Source organism: Lissotriton vulgaris, chromosome 8 (genome assembly GCF_964263255.1).
Source record: "Lissotriton vulgaris chromosome 8, aLisVul1.2, whole genome shotgun sequence".
Classification (NCBI taxonomy): Eukaryota; Metazoa; Chordata; class Amphibia; order Caudata; family Salamandridae; genus Lissotriton; species Lissotriton vulgaris.
Genome location: NC_141696.1, coordinates 1,086,535,886 through 1,086,557,914, shown reverse-complemented (window position 1 = coordinate 1,086,557,914; position 22,029 = coordinate 1,086,535,886).

The following is a 22,029-nucleotide window of genomic DNA, read 5'->3' as shown; positions in this document are numbered from 1 at the left end:
TACTTATTTGGTATTCACAGAAGGCATTTAGTAGTTGTAAAATTAGGATTTTGTCTTAAGTTTGACTTAAGGTAGACTTAAGACAGACTTAAGACAGACTTGAGACAGACTTAAGACAAACTTAAGACAGACTTAAGACAAAATCCTAACTTTACTACTACTAAATGCCTTCTGTTAATACCAAAAGTAGTAAGTTTAGGATTTTGTTTCAGATTAGTTCTGTCAATTGGGCCCTATGCGCCTAAGAGGGCTAACTGGTTGCTCTAAAGTTGAGCAAAGTCAAGAATTCAGGCTGACCATGATAACGCATGAGCTGGATACAGGGATCCACTTGGGCCCTATGAACCAAAGTTCCTTAATCCGGGATGTATTGTTGTCAATGTCAGGATGGACGTTCCAGCTGAGGTGATGCGTTGGGTCGAGCTAAGTAGTGGACAAGATTCATCAATTTTCTCCATGTAACTGTGGCTATTCATTGGTTCTGAGTGCAAGGTGCTTGATTGGGATGCAATGCCCAGCTGCTGCACTTACAGTAGGCGATGCATTGTTTCCGAAGGCGATGCACTGGTCCTGAGGGTAATGTACCCGGTCTGCGGCACACAAAGACAAAGATGTACCAGTTCCAATGAGGATGCGTGGCTTCTGGATAAAGAAGCACCTTAGCCCTCACTTCCAAGGACCCAGGAATGCATGGGATTCACTTGGCAGGCTGGATTCAGCTTGTCGATGCAGCTGGTTCAAGTCTTTATTATCTATGAGACTTGGGAACAGGAGGCAAGCCAGCACACCTTTGTAGTCACTCTGATTCAAGTGATACAGGTTCAGTCCTTGTCACCCAGGTAGGAAAACAACAGGCAGCAGGGTTGCTCAGTAAGCAAAACCGCAGCAAGGCAGAGTTCAGTAAATCAGCAGTCCATCAGAGTAGCAATCCTTTCAGAAGCACAGAAGTTCTTTTTCCAGGCAGAGTAGTTACAGGTCCAGAGGTGTACTGAGTCCTAGTGTCAGAGGTACAGTACTTATATCCATTGGTGCCTTTGAAGTGGGGGGGGGGTGCCTTAAAAAAAGCTTTTAAGTGCACTGAGATCCTTCCTTCCTGCCCAGGCTCTAGAAACACTACAAGAGGGCAGCAATCCTTTGTATGGGGACATGACACAGCGCTTTCAGGTGTAAGTGTCAGCTCCTCCCTCATCTTGCTCAGGATGGTCGATATGCATGCAGATTGCCACCCAGGCACACATACCCTTCCTTAGTGTGTGACTGTCTTGAGGGAATGTAGTAAGCCAGTTGTCATGCCCCTTGGACAGGCAGAAGGCACTAAATGGCTAAAGTAAGTAAATGCCAACTTTCTGAAAGTGGCATTTGCTAGCCTAGAATTTAAAATCAAACGTCACCTTAAGTTGTGATTTTATATTGTGAGTTCAGTGACACCAGACTTGGAAAGATTATCTCTTCACAATTGGGAATTACTCTTGAAACAGGTAATAAGGTAAACCCAATGCTAAGCTGTGGGAGAGATAGGCGTTGCAGTAGTGGAAAATAAAATTAAGAGTTTTTCACTCCCAGAACATGTAAAACTTGAACGTACATGTCCCACATTTTAAACACATTGCACCCTTTCCTCTGGGGTGTCCAGGGCCTTCTCTAGGGGTGACTTATATGTATAATAAAGGAAGGTTTAATCTGGAAAGATGTTTTATTTCCCAGCTCAATCATGACAGTGTAAAACTGTACACACAGGCTCTGCAGTGGCAGGCCGGAGACATGGTTGAGGTGCTGCTTATGTGGGTGGCACCATCAATGATGCAGGCCCATTAGTAGTATTTAAAGTACAGGCCCTGAGCACAAGTAGTGCACATTACTAGGGACTTATAAGTAAATGCCAATTGGGTATGAGCCATTGTTACCATGTTTAGAGCACATGCATGTTAGCACTAGTTGGCAGTGGTAAAGTGCTCAGCATCCTGCAACCACAAAAAACTAGGTCAAAAAAGTAGGTGGAGAAAGGCAAAAGGTTTGGGGGTGACCCTTCAGAAAGAGCCATTTCCCAAAATCCAGTCAGTGTTTTTCAAATAGGAAAAGTATTCCAATGGATGGCCCAACTTAAAGCTTGGCAGAGGTGGTACTCGTCACAAAGGTGAGGGATTATCCTCTTCGCTACACTGACATTCTGATCCCCTGAATTACAGTTTAGTGGACCTTCAGTATATAGACAGTGAAGACTACTCTGTCTCCACCACCAACATACCCCTCTGATGGGCGAACAGACTGATGACTATTGGAGGTTTAGCCATGTGTATGTCTGCCCGATTTAGAGTGGCAGACAAATGCCCAGTTTCTACTCAAAATGTTGTTGTATATAAAAGTAATAGCTTGTAAAAAATACTACACCATTGGAGAAAACTCCAATGACAAAGGGGTCATTGCTTTTTTATTTTTAATAACAAAATCTGGATTTAGCCTGAATGTGTGCATAACAGCGCTGTTATGTTGACAGTGTTGCATGGCATACTTTTAATGCATTGACAAGAACTATAGGCACAGTGGTTGAAGAGAATGCAAGAGCTGTCCACTGGGCTGGCCACATGTCTCGATTTAGCAGGTGGAGTACCCTCACTGTGGCAGGAGTAAAGTACACGGCCATGGCGACAGTACTAGCACCGTACACCAAAGTCAAAATCAGGCCCTAAATACTATCAACAAAATTACAAATGCAAAGAAAAATATGGGTGGGGAAAAACAATGTGAAAACACTAAAAAGGAACTCAAAAATACAGCTGGTAAGCAGTACAGGCTGCTCACAGAAGCCACCTAATCCCCTAAAAGCATATCTTAATCTCTAGCTTCAAGGAACAATTAATGGTTTTCTTGCAAAGAGACCCTTTTCCCTAAAACTACAATACCCACATACATGGCTATAGCAAATTTGTAGTAATTAATTATAAATAATTAAGCTTACTGGCTTTACCTAACACTATTCACAATATATTCCACAATGAACAAATTGTCATTATTTATGCACAAACATTCCAATATATTACTACAATTATGATACCACTTGACCTTTTACTATTGAAAAAGCCATATCTGACAGCTTTGAAACATTTGAACTCAATCATTCATTCTAAATGTGCACCAAAGGAAAAGCCATAGAAATCCATGAATAACCCCAGAACTTTGTACAGGGTGATTAATCAATTACACAGCAAAGCATAGTTGGTTGCTTTTTCCTTTTGCCTGGGGCACTTGTGGTGTCCTGCACCTTGTAACCCCACCAGAACAACCAAAACTCTTTGGTTTGTGCTCCTGCTCCTCTTCAGCCACCACAAGGAGAATATGAACATTTTCAGCACCTGTTATGGCTTATATGGCTCTTGTTAAATAGTAAGATATTTCTTTGATGTGGGGTGTCAGATAAACCTTTTCTTCTAGAAATGTTTAGTGAGCCTTCTGCCATTCTTTGTCACAAGTGGATGTCCCAGACTTTGTGGGGAACCAACTGTTAGACCTGGCATCCTTGGTGTGGGTTCCCCTGTCTTTTTGCCACTGCCTCCTGTATTTTTGACTGTGTGCTGGACTTCGTTTTTGCTGGTTTAGGTACTCTGGGCACTTTACCACTGCTGATCAGTACTAAAGTGGAAGTGCTCCCTGTGTACATTGTAATTGTGATTGGTTATCTATGATTGTCATATATGATTTACTGGTACGTCCCTAGTAAAGTGCACTGTGCATGCCCAGGCCCTCTAAATCAAATGATATTAGTGGGCCTCCGGTACAAAAGGAGGTGGTGATGGATGGAACATCTGAATCAATCAAACACTCACACCCAGTCAAAAGATCTGGTTTTAATCCTTCACCGTTCTTTAGCCCACTCTACCACCCCAGTTCAGACCTGGCTATATGCAAATCATTCCGACCCTGTGCCTCATGGGAACAGTCCAGCCCGAACTGCCAAGCCATGTCTTCCCTGGACCGGAAACAAGCTACCGAGGACCGGTTTCTGGCATTCCAGCCGTCTTCAGCCCGGCTTTCTTGAATCCAGTGGCAAAGTGAGCAAGGAACTCACGTCTGAGCATACCCTGTCACACTTATGGTGGCCAAAAGCGGTACAAAAGGGGGTGGTGATGGACGGAGCATCTGAATCAAAAGCAGGAGCACAATAAATGCTTGCACATGTCTATCTTTTACTGAAAACAAATGGTTAAATACCTCTGTTTGAACAAACCACTACTCACTCAAATTAGCCTGGAGTCGGCTTGTAATACTTCAGGGCTGACCTTCCATTTCCGATTTAAAACCAACAGAGTAAATAACCGTAACCATACCTCTTTGTTTAACAGGACGTGTCAGTGGTGCTGCACACCATTGCCATTGATGTACCATTTACAAGCTCGCAACAATGTCTCGTTGTGTCTCTTTCCCTTTCCAGCATAGCTCAAGCCCTTCAATGTCTTCTAAACAACCCGTATGCCAACACGTGCATCGTTTAGTGGAACATTTCCTCTCCTCCAGCTGTTGGCTCCCGATTAGCCACTGGAACTCGTTGTTCCATTTTTGAAAATGTTGAGAACAGACACTTTTCAAAGGTAGTCCCAGACAGCAAAATGAAATAAATGATGTTTAAATTTTTTCATGAACAAGCAGATTTCACAAATTTTGAAACTCTGTCATTTCCTTCGGAAATGCATTGTTGGATTTAACCATTGGCAGGAGACTCACATAAATAAGCAACCCACAGGTAACTTGAGTGATGTGCTGAATTGGCCTCTTAGCAGCATTTATACTCTTGAAATATCAGGCTAGGCACTTATTCTGGTAAAGATCCTATGGAGTCTTTTTGTCTGATGACCTTTGGTCAAGACATAATGGGGCCGATTCTGATCTGGGTCAAAAAGCACTCCGACCGAGCCGGATCTGGGATGTTTTCCGAACGATCCGGACTCCTGCAGTCTGACCGAGCGAGTACTATGCGGCCATATTCTGTCAGACTCGGTTTGGTCGGACTCCCATAGAAGTCAATGGGAGCCAGTTGTACAACGCTAACATGGGCTCCCATTGACTGAATGAGTATGTCGTGGACAAGTGCGCCCCCTACAGTGGGTACGCGTCGGTGCCATCTGCACCAAACATGCATGTGTTGGGGAGAACCATGGGTCTCCCCCTGTGTCCGAGTCGTAAGGCTGCAGGTAACAGGGGGGCCGAAGTGGACCCTTGAAGTCCAACCCTGGGAGCTATTGCGAGCCGGATGCTCTGACTCGATCCGCGTTCTCCAAATCGAGCATCGTACTAGCTCGGTCGTGAAACGTCTCCATTGCGTGCCACGGTTTGCTTGTGACCCAGTAATATGGAGCGGTTCAGACCCGGAAACGATTCTGACGGAGATTTTGTGCTTGTTTGCATCGTACTTCGACGTCCGGACCCGTGCACGACTCGGATGGAAATTCAGCCTCTGAATCGGATCCGTTAATGACAAACCCGCTGCGCTCTAGAAATATTTTAAATTAGAATTAGAATTAGCTAGAAAAGTCTTGTGAACAGTGCCATTTGTCCAGTCCATGGCAATAGAATTGGTGTGGAGATCACTGCTCTCTCTAAGAAAAAATACTGTTATCGGTAAGAGCTCTATCCTTTATGTATAGTACAAACCTGCATTACCTCTCTGAAATAACCTGAAAGGATCTGGAAAAAATTCATCTGGGCCCCTTCCAGTACCAATGCTTAATGCTGACTAAATATACTCTGGGACACTTTTCTATATGGAAAGACTGCCTCAGGTTCTCATTTCTTGTATGAATCTACTTCCCTGCTCTCCCACCCCTCCTGTGTCTTTTCCCTTTATGCTTCTTCCTCTTATTTCATTTCTGCCCCTCTTTCCTATTCTTTCCTCAGACATATTCTATATTTTATAATGAGTTTCTGTATGACTAAATTTGATGGATGCTTTAGACACCCCTGCACACAGATACATTCCTACACATAATTAAAGTGAAGGCTTAAAAATATATTCTTTGGCCTTATTTTTTAAAACACAAACCTCAATAAAAAATAAACTATGACTATCAATCCCGGGGACATAACATTGTACTAATTATTGAATGTTAATGGGAATGAATGATTAGGTTGAGGATGTTGTAGGTACAATGGTAGCTTATGACCTCACATGAAAAATAACAAACATTGGGTGGAAGATAAATATACTTGTATATGTGACATGAAATATGGCATAAACAATTGGGTAACCTCAGGATTAGTTGATCCTCTGTTCACTCATGGATTTCAGAGGACCAGTACATAATTTATTTTTGCAGTCTGTCATACGCAATTAGACTAGTCTGATTTTTCAATACAAGTAGTGCTCTTGGGCATTTAGGGCCAGATGTAGGTAGGCATTTACCGGTCGGTAACGGCCGAATTCGGCCGTTACCGACCGGTAAATGCAATTTGAGATGTAGGGCCCTGTATTTTACAGAATCGGTAAATTTACCGATCGGTAAATTTACCGATTCTGTAAAATACCGAATCGGTATTTTTTCCGATTCGGTAAAATTGATATGTAGGTGGGACTCTTCTGAGTCCCACAAGCATTACAGAATCGGTATTTTACCATCAAATACTATTTGATGGTAAAATACCGATTCTGGTGTGCATGCACATGTGTGCATGCACACCTGTGCCATATGACAGGCAGACCTGCCCCTAGGGCTTGTATGCCTGCCACATGGCACCCAATTCTGTTTAAGGGGTGCCAGGGGGTGTCAAAGTGACACCCCCTGCACCCTTGTGAAATTCGGTATTTACCGATTCGGTAAATACCGAATCGGTAAAGCCTATTGATTTCTATGGGCTTTGAAGCCCATAGGAATCAATAGGCTTTACCGATTCGGTAAAAGGGAACATCTGGATTCCCTACATACCAACCCCTCACATTTACCGAATCTCAATTACCGAATCGGTAAAATTCGGTAATTTTCGGTAATTAAGATTCGGTAAATGTTACTTACCTACATCTGGCCCTAAGTGCTGGTAGTATTTGCATCAGGACTCCACTCCATGCTCTCCTTACTATGTCAATTATTGTGTAACACATGAGGGAGTCAACCTGGTTGTGTTAATCGCTATCTTCTGATTGTGTTCAATTGTAAAAAATATGCAACCTCTTTAAAAATATGTTAAAACATCTAATATGCTTACAGAACAATAACCCAATGAGCAACTGGTTGTCCACCGAATTTGAACTTTGTACACTAACTGGGGACCAGCTATAAAAAGTAGGACATTAATGTTTAAAAGAGCTACGGCATCACTAATGATATTTGCCAAAAACATGGGGAAAAGGCCGCCAGAAATCCTGCTAAAAATTTATCAGGCAAAGTGTATATGTACAGCTATTTATGGAGCTGGTGTCTGGGGAGCTTATGATACTTCATCTATTCAAAAGGTAGAAAATGCTTTTTTAAGATTTATTTTAGCCCTTCCTCAAAGTACTTCTGTTTTTAACTGTCACTCTGAATTGGGCATTCGCTACATAAGTGATCTGATAAGCATGCAACCTTTACTGCTATGGCACAGAGTCTGGACCTCACCTGACTTAGTTTTAAATAGAGAAATAATCAAAGGTTCTTTGAGACTGGATCAGGCTGCCAAGATCCCATGGCTGAGTTGTATATGCAATTTTACAAAGGATTTGGGGGGACCAGAGTGTTATCATTATCCAGACTCCCTACATAACAAAAAAACGTATTACAACATCAACTCACCCTGGTCTCAGCCTCAATCCAACCTTACTTGCTCTGGTGTCAGGAGGGGCATGATAGGTACATTCTGACTAGATTCAGATTTGATTACTTTTTTCGCCTAACTACTTTTCCTAAAGTAAACGACTGTTCCAGAATGCTCTGTAAATGCCCGTGCGATAATCCATCTGATCAGTCTAGACTGCATGTAATATTTTCATGTAAATTTTATTCAGCAGAGAGAACCAGATGGATTAGACCATTTTTAAAAAAAGGTTCATGGCGTCAATGTCGCCCGGCTTTACTCTTCCTACAATTCTTAAATGATGTATACTGTGTTGGCATAATGACAGGCTTTTTAAAAAGTATCTTGAGGAAAAGGAAAAGTTTAATCTGTTTTTAAAAACAATTATGGACGTAGTAATTGTTCTCAAATGTAATTCACTGGATTGTATGAATTTATGAATGAACTGTCGCTTTTATACATTTGTGAAATCGAATAAAGCTTTTCTACTACACTAACTGGCACAGATTCACTAAGGCCTTGCATCACCAATGCATTATGCAAGGTCACACAAGGTAATGCAATACCTTAAGTCAGATTTAATAAGCCATGCACAATTACCTTGAGTGACTCTTCGTTGCTTAGTAAATCGGGAGTAACGTAAGGCAGATCAAGTCTCTGCCATGTGTTACTCTGCATTGGGAAGGCGTTCCATGGGTGGAGCATGGGTATTCCCATGCACCCTCCCATGTTTCTTGGTGTATTCCTAGACATAGTAACACTAGGAAACCTAGGACAGTGTCAAAATGGTGTAACAAGATGAAATATGTGTATTTGTCCTTGTTATTTCCTCTTTATATTTATACTGCATTCTATACAAAAACAACCTAAACCTGTAATGAAGACACCCTTGGACCATGGTTCAAAGGTGCTTGATTTGGCGCTGGGCTACACACCGCGCCCAGCACAGAGAGAGAGCTGGAATGCACCATACATTAGTAAATATGGCACATTCCTGCGCTTTCCATTTGACACAGGGCAGCAAGTTGCTTTTCTGTGTTCAATTGTACTAAATCTTAATAAATATGAGCCAAACTGTGCTCTCACAAATCCCTAATGACTAAATCTGGATTGGTAAAATAAACAACCAGACAGTGGTGGCTCACAGTGGGAGTGCTGCAGGTTCGCTGCATCGCCGAGTTGTCGATGCAGCGAGCGCAAGGTAAATCTTTTTATTTATTTATTTACTTACTTAACTCGTTGCCATCGTATGTCCGACTCCACTACCCCCCCCGACCCTGCCCTTCCCCCGTCCCATTGCCACCCAGCACTCCCACTGCGAGTCGCCACTGCAACCAGACTTGATGAAAACTCTTTTGTGTACCATCTGAAGTAAGTAGGTCATATTTACTTACCATTATATACCGTTGACTATCGAACTACAGCAAGGTATACAACTGAGGAATGTTAATGATAAACTTATGAGTTTAGAGCAACGAAAGCCTCATATTGTCAAACATGTTGGTTTAATGTTAAACGCACCAGAAAGGGAAGATTGTATAATTACCTGCTAATCATTTCTAAACGTCACGTGCAAAAGAGTAAATACAATAAGTATTTCAAAAGTAATAGGGCACAACAGTCAGGTTTTTGACGTTTTATTGCTTGACAGTTTGCAATGGTTTTGTTTGTATTCACCTGCTAAGCAACAGGAGATAGAGCGTGTCTGCAATCCTTGTATTTTAAACCATTTTTAAATCTTGTCTATCTATGTTCTTTAACTGGGCCAATCATTTTTAGATATTTGAAATGTAAAATTTAATTTCAAAGTCGAAAAAAGAATTGGCCAGTTTAAGATCATTCAATTTGGAACTTTATAGCTTGAACAGCGGACTGAACACTGCACAGCATTATTATATTTTGGTTTAGTAATTTTATGGTGACCATTTCAGACTGAGCAGTTCAAAAGTGCAGCATAAGGGATTTTATAAAATGCCAAATGATTTCCCAGAATACATTTACGAAAAGCCCATGAAGACGAACATTTCTCCTGATAATTAATGTTTTATTGCACTGAAATAATCATAAATAAATTATTAACTTTACTCAGCAGGCTATGCTCAGGTAGATGTGAGAACATGATCGCTGCTTGAGAAAAACGATTTCCATAAAAATATGTATGACAAACTGAAATAAGTAGGCATTGACACGCTGCCGGTTATGTGAACCATAAAGCTATTCCTTATCTTTCTCCTTCTGACACATTTCATTTATTGTTTAAGAGCACACCATCAGGTGATACATTATAACGGTCAATTAACATTGTGCGGACCAGTCACAGACACGAGTATTAAAGAACTAGGGGGCATATTAGCAAAAACCTTGTTAAAATTAAAATTATCGCCGTTTTAGCGGCAGGAAACTGCAGCTAAAACGGTGATAATGGGCTTGCTAATATGCTTTATAGAATTCCAATAGAAGCCCAGGTTAGATGTCCTGCACATCTAACCTGGCTTCTATTGGAATTCTAAAATGCATATTAGCAAGCCCGTTATCGCCGTTTTAGCGGCAGGAAAGGAGATAATTTTAACGAGGTTGATCTGGAACCTTGTGATAGAAACCTCAATAATACACATATATGGTTGTGGAATATTTCTATGCAGTGCAGTTGTGATATATGTGACCAAAAGACAGTTACCCTGAACTGGAATTTTGCTTCAAGCTGCTTTCCAAATTCTTAAAGTGCACTACAGCCAGTTTATAATCAGTTGGCACCCTGGCCCCACTGAAAAATTATACATGTCTCATTTACCCACGGTCAGGAGGTCCAGAAGTACTAAGTTAGGGCTCAAGCCTTAAAAGAGCTATGTTTTTGTGCAAAGACTGGAGAGAATGACTATGTTTGGATAAAAAAGGCTAAAAATCTAGGGCAATATTTACTCAAATATGGTGCATTGTAGTGCAGCAACTAAAGTTGCTGCACTGTGTTTTACCAAAGAGAGAAAGAGAAAATGCACCACATCTACTAAGCTTTACCGCTGTTTTTCCCTACCCTAGCAATTGAAGACTTTATGCTGCATTGTGCTAACGCACACATAGTTACACTTTAGTTCAAGTGTTTAGTGCATCCTCTTATGCATAGGTTTTCTACTGAAAGACACTGAAAATTAAACTATTGACATAGTTTAATACTTTTCCCACTTTACATGTGTGGTGTACTGAGTAGCATGCCCGCAAAGTTGAAAACATGTGGAGACTTTCAAAACTTGCTGCACTGTTACACCTGCCTTGTGGAGGCTAATTTTTTTTAGTGAAAATCATTGTTAACAAATGTGAGTACATAAGGGTTTGTGTCAAAACCAAATGGGTGGTTGCACATGTACCAGCTCTGGGACACTCCCTAGAGGCAAAGTAATGCAAAATTGCACATAGTGATACTTTGCATTACTTTGCATTACTTTGGGCAACTTTCCACTGGAAATCATTATTTGTGTCGGAATATAAATCCTCACTTTTTTATGCAATTCCAGCACAAATTGTTAGGCAATTTCCCCACAAGCTTTTATACGAACCAGCAGTCAGAGCGAGGGGATTCTGACCTGCGAAAATAGATTCCTTAAAGTTTATACAAATTTAGAAAATGTATAGTTTATCCTACCATATAATCCTGAATTTGATATCTGCCATCAAATAAACAATGAACGAAAACCAATAATCCATCCTCAATTTCAAGATTACTCATTCCCTAGGAAAACCCCTCTTCTTGGTAACATTTACTTGGTTAGGTTTTCAGGAATTATGTGTGTCTATTTCAAAAGTGCAACGAAATATTGTGGAAATTTGGTTAATATAAATATATCCCCACATGTTAAATTATACCTTCTGGTTGCAATAAGATATTAATCTGGGCTAACACTAGTACAAAGTCCTGAATGTGCCAACAACGTACATATTTGCATGGGTGTACAATTAAACCAAAGAGGTACAGGTGCTTTGTGAGACATTGGGTTGTTGGTTGATGGGGTGCGAGTCTTTTTTCAAGTAAGAACTACAATCACTTGCAGGGTGACAACAAAAAAACACTAAATTATGCTGCCAGAGAAAAACATTATAGATTATTTTGTTATTTAAGACAATTGTACAACATTAGAATGTCATACGTGTACCCCTGAAAGTTCAAGCACAGACAGCTAGATAAATGAACAATATGGTCACAATTGCCTGAAAGGCAAGTACATTTTTGTGAAAGCACTTAGCCTCTGCACAATCAAAACATGTACTCCTGGCTACCAACATGGGGGCAGACCTATAGTATTTCTCTATTTATACTTACATAATTGTCCAACTACAGCTGTTCTATCAAGGCAGACCAAAAAAGGGGATCCAGAATGCTTTAGTTCCTTTCACAATGGCTGTGTTATATGCTGAGCTGACAAGTAAGCATATTTTGGTTGTAATAGAAGCAGACAGGAGAGGATGTATAGTGTAACAGAAACACTCTTTGACTAAACAGAGGAGGGCATTTATATAAAATAAAGTATGAGCACTACTATTATTTTAGATATAATAGATTACCTGCATCCATTACTAAAAAGAGATAAATGTAGAATCTAGGCAATTGCAATGAAAATTCAAGGTTTGTACTGCTCACATGTTTTTGGTATTTGGGCATAATCAAACTACAGTGGGAAAGACTGGGGAATTTTGCAGATTTCGCTTTTAAGGGTATTTAGGCATCATCTTGAATCAATGTAATTTAGTGTAAATACTTATCTATTATTTTCTAATACATCAGGGGAGATTCTGAATATCAAGGTTGCTTTTCTAAGAATTGCACAATTTACACAGGTAGTTGGCTGCAAATATGGTACACCCATTGCAAATCATCTGCTGTCAAGAAGTAGATTTCTGTATCAAAATAGGAAAGAAATAACACTACTCAAATATACAGATAGTGTGGGATAGTGAGTGTGTGTTTACAGACCTGGTAGTAGGATATCCTGGCAGCACCCATGACTGTTATGTGTTCAAATACTTTAATCGTTACAGATGTATATATGTATATATATATATATATATATATATATATATATATATACATATATATATATATATATATATATATATATATATATATATATATATATATATATATATATATATATATATATATATATATATATATATATATATATATATATATATATATATATATATATATATATATTACCTACTGGCGGTCGGATTTTTTCTCTATGGGATTTTTGAAAATTCTATGTCTAATAACTTTGGCGTTTGTGGACGGAATTGGCTGAAATTTTCAGGAAAATGGAACATTTCGTTTCTGAGCAGCCCCTGACAATTTGGGGGGGTTTCATCAAGGGGGGGCCGAGAAAAAAGGGGGGTCCCAAAACGTTTTTTTCCCATGTTAATTTCCATAGGGCGGTTGGCCTCACTTTTAGCTCGAACGGCTGAATGGATTTGCACGAAACTTGGCAAAATTGTAGGGACTGTTAGCCCGATGTGCCTTTGCTAGGTCTCAATATATATGCTCCAGTGGATTTTGAGTAATTTAGGTTCAAAAAAAGATATATATCTGGGCGGAGCCTAACCACACATCTGATCTGATTGGCTGTCAGCACTTCATCCAAGAAGTGTTGGCAGCCATCTTGGGACCAATATACATGATAGCACCTCATTAAAAAGCATTGTAGTTAATAGAGGGTTTTAGGACTTTAGTTACATTATAAATCATTTGTTGATGGTACCATACTCGTTTTAGGAATTGTGGTGGGTTCTAAGGTGATTTTACCATGTGAAAAAACCTTCTGCTGTGATATCATGAATATTGTTTGAAAGAAAACTAATATCTCATGATTTTCCCACAGTGGTTTGGAAGGGGATCTATAAGCTAAACTGAAAGCATATTTTCTGTAAATTCACATTATCTTTCTTAGTCATGTGAAAATGAAGTCTGACATTCTCAGTAAAACATGTACATCCAACAAGGACAGAGACTGTCAGTTGATTCCTTTGTGCTCTACTGCAGCCTCCTAAAGTGTTCTAAAGAACAACTAGAGCGCTAACAGTCCTACGTATTACAAAGGTATAGCACACCTGGAGCCATCGTGATGGGAATAAAGTGGTAACTCTTAAAACATTTAATTTAAAAAGGAACAAAATGAGGGGGTATATTATGCAATAGAAGGTATTATTAGTGGTGCAGAAAGAAAAATTAGGGCACATTTTGAGTGACTTTTCAAATCCTCTTCTATTTCATTAAAAAATTCTGACATGCAGTCTCCCAAAATGGCCACCAGAGACAAAAGAGCCCAAATGTAGCCCAAATATCACCCAGATGTAGCCCAAGTATAGCCCAATGACAGAATGTCCCAGAGTGTTCTAAAGAACAACTCGAGCGCTAACAGTCCTACTTATTACAAAGGTATGGCACACCTGAAGCCATCTTGATTGGAATAAAGTGGTAACTCTTAAAACATTTAATTTAAAAAGGAACAAAATGAGGGGGTATATTTTGCCATGTGAATTATGATTAGTGCTGCAGAAAGAAAAATTAGGGCACATTTTGAGTGACTTCTCAAACCCTCTTCAATTTCATTAAAAAATTCTGACATACAGTCTCCCAAGATGGCCACCAGAGACAAAAGAGCCTAAATGTAGCCCAAATATCACCCAGATGTACCCCAAGTATAGCCCAATGACAGAATGTCCCAGAGTGTTCTAAAGAACAACTAGAGCGCTAACAGTCTTACGTATTACAAAGGTATGGCACACCAGAAGCCATCTTGATTGGAATGAAGTGGTAAGTCTGAAAACACTCAATTTAAAAAGGAACAACATGAGGGAGCCATAGAAAGTATGATTAGTGCTTCAGAAAGAAAAATTAGGGATCATTTTGAGTGACTTCTCAAATCCTCTTCTATTTCATTAAAAAAATTCTGACATGCAGACTGAAACATGCACTTTGAATGCCAGCAGCAGACGTCCCTGGTGAGCAGTAGCTTTACTACAGTGATATAATGTGCAACTAGAGTGCTAACATTCAGAATTTATGGCAAATGTGTGACACATCTGAATGCCTTCTTGATGGAACCAAAGTAAACAAGCATTGAAAATGCAATAGATCTCGCCCTCGTTTAAGTTAAAGCCATTCTGTTTGTAATGAGGTGGCTTTTTAGCTTTGCTTTTATTAGTGTTTTTTCAACTTTCATGTAAATAACATGCATCTGTATGCATATAAGTATATGTATGCATGCATTTATGTTTGTATTTATATAGATATACAGATGATATATGTTTATATATGTATGTATATATATATATATTCACTGAAAAAACCATAGGTTATAGACCATATATAGTTAGGAATTAGCATTTATAAAACCTTGAAAATTCACTGAAAAAACCATAGGTTATAGACCATATATAGTTAGGAATTAGCATTTACAAAACCTTGAAAATTCACTGAAAAAAACATAGGTTATAGACCATATATAGTTAGGAATTCGCATTTACAAAACTTTATTTTACTCACACAAAACCATTGAAATTCCATATATAGTTAGTTGCACTAACTATATATCGCGCACCCGCAATCCACTGCTGATGATGTCACATATTACATCATTCATGACATGGTCAGTGACATCACTGATGACATCACTGATGACATCTCAAATGACATCACTGATGACATCACTGATGACAACATCCAGTGACTGTATGTTTCTGTAAAGTTAAAATATGTCTTACATATTGAAGAATGAGTGGATGTATAAGTGCCTGGATGAAGGATTTAGTAGGTGCATGACTGACTGTATGAGTGAGTGATTAAATGTGTCTCACTGAGTGCATGGGTTAGTGACTAAACTGTCTTAATTTGTGCATCATTATGTCTGTTGTTCTGTAAACTGTTGCATGTGTTGATAAGTAGCTATATGAGTAACTATATGGGTTATTGATTGGTTGCCCAAGTATTTGTATGGGAGACTGAGTGTGTGTGTGGGTGGCTGGGAGGTGTATGACTCTGTGCATAGATGTGTGAGCAGTTGATTCACTAGATGTATGGTTTCAAAAGTGCATGTGGAAACAGCTGTATGGGCGGTTGACTGTGTGCATGAGTGTATTGGTGAGTGAATGGATATCTCAGTGCTACATGTCAAAGTAAGTACATATGTAAAACACAGTACATGTGAGAGTTGACATATATAAATAACTGTGCATAAGAGCCAGTGAATGTGTGAGTGGCTGTATGGATCATTGTGAACTTGTATCAGGGATTGTATAAGAGAATAAATATGTGTTAGTATATGTTTGAATAAGTAAAGTTTGTATAACTGTATAGTTGAGGAAATGGAGGTGTGATTGATTCTTTGCATGACTGACTAGGTGTGTGAGTAACTCCATGGATGAGTGACAGTCTGTGAGTGTCTGTTTACACTGATTGTATCTAAGGTTATATTAGAGTCTGAAGAGGTTCATCGTATTATCACATGAATGATATCATCAGTGATGTGATCAGTAATGTCAAATGAGATGTCATCAGTGATGTCATCAGTGATGTCATTTGAGATGTCATCAGTGATGTCATTTGAGATGTCATCAGTGATGTCATCAGTGATGTAACTGACCATGTCATGAATGATGTAATATGTGACATCATCAGCAGTGGATTGCGGGTGCACGATATATAGTTAGTGCAACTAACTATATATGGAATTTCAATGGTTTTGTGTGAGTAAAATAAAGTTTTGTAAATGCGAATTCCTAACTATTTATGGTCTATAACCTATGGTTTTTTCAGTGAATTTTCAAGGTTTTGTAAATGCTAATTCCTAACTATATATGGTCTATAACCTATGGTTTTTTCAGTGAATATATATATATATATATATATATTCACTGAAAAAACCATAGGTTTCACACCAGTTATAGTTAGGAATTAGCATTTAAAAAACCTATTAAATTCACTGAAAAAACCATAGGTTTGACCCCAGTTATAGTTAGCTGGAAATTTTACTGATATAAAACCATTGAAATTCACACGTTATAGTTAGTCGGACTCACTATAACTTGCGCGTGCAATGCACTGCTGATGACATCACATATTACATCACTCATGACATGGTCAGTGACATCACTCATGACACCATCCTTGTGACATAGTGACAGACCTCCTTTCACTATAATGTAACCCTTGAGACACATATTCAAAAATAGAAACTGAAATTTTTAAAAAAATGGAGATACCTATATCAGTTACAACAAGCAATTCAGTAATTCCACTATCTATATACACATCCACTCATTCACCAATAGTTTTATATAGTCACTCATACATATACTCACTCATCATATGAAGTGATACACCTATACATCCTGTTACACACCGACATTCATCCAAAAGTTACTCACACACATATTCACACGTGCAAATAAACTATTGGACATCCATTTATTTGAATATAGAGTTATACACACACTTCCACCTTACTTCTATTTAAAATTACACATATTTATTCTCTTAAACAATCACTTATAGAAACACATACTTATTTAAACAGGAACTCTTACAATCTCTTACTCTCACATATACTCACTTATATACATCAATATTCATATATACTAGATTAAAACATATGTAGTTACTGATAAAGACACTAGTGAGACAGTCATTCACTCACTAACAAACACATATAGACACTCATCCACCCATACAGTCCTGTACATATGCTGTCTTCAAAACACATAGAAACAGAGAGTCAGTCACTCATGCATCTATGTGCTAAGTAATACCCCCACCAAACCATATAGACACTCATACTGATACTAAGAGAAACATCTAATAACCCATATACATACGCATGTAGCTACTTACCAACACATGTAGCCACTTATACACAAAGTAAAACACTAATATATATATTTAAATATTTAAACATTACTCACTAATATTTACTTTTTCAGAAAGGCACATATTCACTGGATGGTGTCATCAGTGATGTCATGAGTGATGTCACTGACCATGTCATGAGTGATGTAATATGTGATGTCATCAGCAGTGCATTGCACGCGCAAGTTATAGTGAGTCCGACTAACTATAACGTGTGAATTTCAATGGTTTTATATCAGTAAAATTTCCAGCTAACTATAACTGGGGTCAAACCTATGGTTTTTTCAGTGAATTTAATAGGTTTTTTAAATGCTAATTCCTAACTATAACTGGTGTGAAACCTATGGTTTTTTCAGTGAATTTCATAGGTTTTTTAAATGCTAATTCCTTTCTATATCGAGTTTGTATCCTTTTTTTTTTTACAATTTGCTGTTTTTTTGTAAGTATTCTTTTTTTTATATATTTTTTTTTTTTGCGCTCTTGGTGCGCGCTCCGAGAAGCTTTCAGCTAAGCGCTCCCGTAAGCTTTCCGGTGAGCTTAGCAGAAAGCGCACCCGGAGCGCTATTGTCGTTCGTGAAAAAAAATATGAATGAAAAGTTAATAATAATGCAAAACTTTTCGTACTATACAAATAAAATCAGTTTTTTTTAATAAGGAAAATGATTATGCATTTCTGTAAAAGTTTGATGACATCACTTCGGCGCGCAACGTAAGTGCCCTCGGAAGCGCCTACGCTCGCGCCTCGTAAACGCACGCAGAAGCGCCTACGGTCGCGTCATATGTGCGCCCCGGAAGCGCCTCAAATCGCGCCGCGTAAACGCACCCGGAAGCGCCTACGATCGCGCCACGTTTGCGCCCCGGAAGCGCCTCCGCTCGCGCCGCGTAAACGCACCGGAAGTGCTCCGAAGCGCGCAGCGTAAGCGCGTCGGGTCATGTGACCCTAAAATAACACTTTTCATTGGTTGCTAACAGTTTTTTTTACAAAGAATGAAATCCCCACCCATTTCCTTCACTATTGCTTTGTACTTGGAGAGAGCAAGAGCTGTTCTGTGTACTATCTTCATCTCCTACTTTCCTGATCTACAGCAATGGCTGCAAGAGAGTCATCCAGCAGTGATTCAGATGCATTTGTAGATGAGGACCCTCCTACGGAGAAGAAAAAAATCCATTTCATCTGGAAATTTTATAACATCCCTGAAGGTGAAAAAAAAGTCAACGCTCCAAAAGTAACCTGCAAAATATGTGGTAGTACTTTATCCAGAGGCAATCCTCTGAAAAAATATAGTTTTGGTAATGCCAATTTAATCAGGCATGTCAAAAGAAGACACCCAAACAACTTTGCGAGGGAGAGTGTCAGAGACCTGGCACGGAAATTACCCACAGATGGCGGCAGCACCTCCACTGGTGGAGCAACACCTTCGGGACCATCCCGTAGAAGAATGGTCCCTAACATACAGCCAGAGTTTGCAGGCATCAAATTTCTGTGCACGGAGTGTAACGAACTGCTCTGCTATGGGGAGCAGAGTGTTGAACTTATTGCCCTAAAGAAACAGCAACACCGCTGCCCTGACAGTCCCTAAATTTTCACATTTTTTTGCTCCTGTTGAGCCGTTTTTGAATTCCTGTTTTTTGTTTTTCCCTTGACAAAAATCCAAAAAAATTATAAAATTGTTTTAAAAAGCCAAAAAAAGTTCAAAAAGTTCAAAAAACACAAAAAAATATAAAACAACAAAAAGAAGAAAAAAAAAAGTTCTTTTCAGAACTACCTCTAATTTATAAAAAAATGCATTTTTTTGTGAAAAAAATCTGTCATTTTTTTTCTCCTTAGTACGCTCCTCAGTAAGCTCCCCGGTACGCGTACCGGGTGCGCCCCCCGCGGAAATCGAAAAAAAATAAATTTTTTTTGAGGCCCCGCGGGGCCCTTTAATGGCCCCCACATCAAAACTAGGGGGTCAGAGGGGGTGTACTCTTCCCCCTTATTGTCATTTCCCCCTTTCTTTTAGCCACCTCTTGTGTCTCGATTTTACCGAGACACAAGATGGCGGCCGCTCCAGACTGTTTAGAATGTTTACAGACAACTGAGATCCAATCAGCTTCCTGCGCGCAAGTCGCGTGTCGCGCCTCGAGCGCTCTCCGGTGCGCGCACCGGAGCGCGGCTATAGATATATATATTTTTTTGAACCTAAATTACTCAAAATCCACTGGAGCACATATCTTGAGACATAGCAAAGGCACATCGGGCTACCAGTCCCTACAATTTTGCCAAGTTTGGTGGAAATCCATTCAGCCGTTCGAGCTAAAAGTGAAATCGACCGCCCTATGGAAATTAACATGGGGAAAACGCGTTTTGGGACCCCCCTTTTATCTCGGCCCCCGCTTGACGAATCCCCCCCAAACTTTCAGGGAAGGACCGGACCGCCATGAGACCATTTTCCTGAAAATTTCAGGCAGATTCGTCAACCGGCGCCAAAGTTATTCAAAATAGAATGTTGAGATTTAACATTGAAAATTATCCTAACTATAACTACCTACTGGCGACCGCCAGTAGGTAATATATATATATATATATATATATATTCACTGAAAAAACCATAGGTTATAGACTATATATAGTTAGGAATTAGCATTTACAAAACCTTATTTTACTCACACAAAACCATTGAAATTCGCATATATAGTTAGTTGCACTAACTATATATCGCGCACCCGTAATCCACTGCTGATGATGTCACATATTACATCATTCATGACATGGTCAGTGACATCACTGATGACATCACTGATGACATCACTGATGCCATCTCAAATGACATCACTGATGACATCTCATTTGACATTACTGATCACATCACTGATGATATCATTCATGTGATAATACGATGAACCTCTTCAGACTCTAATATAACCTTAGATACAATCAGTGTAAACAGACACTCACAGACTGTCACTCATCCATGGAGTTACTCACACACCTAGTCAGTCATGCAAAGAATCAATCACACCTCCATTTCCTCAACTATACAGTTATACACACCTTACTTATTCAAACATATACTAACACATATTTACTCTCTTATACAATCCCTGATACAAGTTCACAATGATCCATACAGCCACTCACACATTCACTGACTCTTATGCACAGTTATTCATATATGTCAACTCTCACATGTACTGTGTTTTACATATGTACTTACTTTGACATGTAGCACTGAGATATCCATTCGCTCACCAATACACTCATGCACACAGTCAACTGCCCATACAGCTGTTTCCACATGCACTTTTGAACCCATACATCTAGTGAATCAACTGCTCATACATCTATGCACAGAGTCATACACCTCCCAGCCACCCACACACACACTCAGTCTCCCATACAAATACTTGGGCAACCAATCACTAACCCATATAGTAACTCATATAGCTACTGATCAACACATGCAGCAGTTTACAGAACAACAGACATAATGATGCACAAATTAAGACAGTTTAGTCACTAACCCATGCATTCAGTGAGACACATTTAATCACTCACTCATACAGTCAGTCATGCACCTACTAAATCCTTCATCCAGACACTTATACATCCACTCATTCTTCAATATGTAAGACATATTTTAACTTTACAGAAACATACAGTCACTGGATGTTGTCATCAGTGATGTCATCAGTGATGTCATTTGAGATGTCATCAGTGATGTCATCAGTGATGTCACTGACCATGTCATGAATGATGTAATATGTGACATCATCAGCAGTGGATTGCGGGTGCGCGATATATAGTTAGTGCAACTAACTATATATGCGAATTTCAATGGTTTTGTGTGAGTAAAATAAGGTTTTGTAAATGCTAATTCCTAACTATATATGGTCTATAACCTATGTTTTTTTCAGTGAATTTTCAAGGTTTTGTAAATGCTAATTCCTAACTATATATGGTCTATAACCTATGGTTTTTTCAGTGAATATATATATATATATATATATATATATATATATATATCATTTCTATGGCAAAATGAAACCCCTCATTTAGTTCCTTTTCAAATTAAATGTATTAAGTGTTACCACTTTATTCCAATCAAGATGACTTCAGGTGTGCCATACTTTTGTCATAAGTAAGACTGTTAGCGTTCTAGTTGTTCTTTAGAACACTCTGGGACATTCTGTCATTGGGCTATAGTTGGGCTACATCTGGCTGATATTTGGGCTACATTTGGGCTCTTTTGTCTCTGGTGGCCATCTTGGGAGACTGCATATCAGAATTTTTTTCATGAAATATAAGAGGATTTGAGAAGTCACTCAAAATGTGCCCTCATTTTTCTTTCTTCAGCAATAATCATAATTTCTATGGCAAAATGAACCGCCTCATTTTGTTC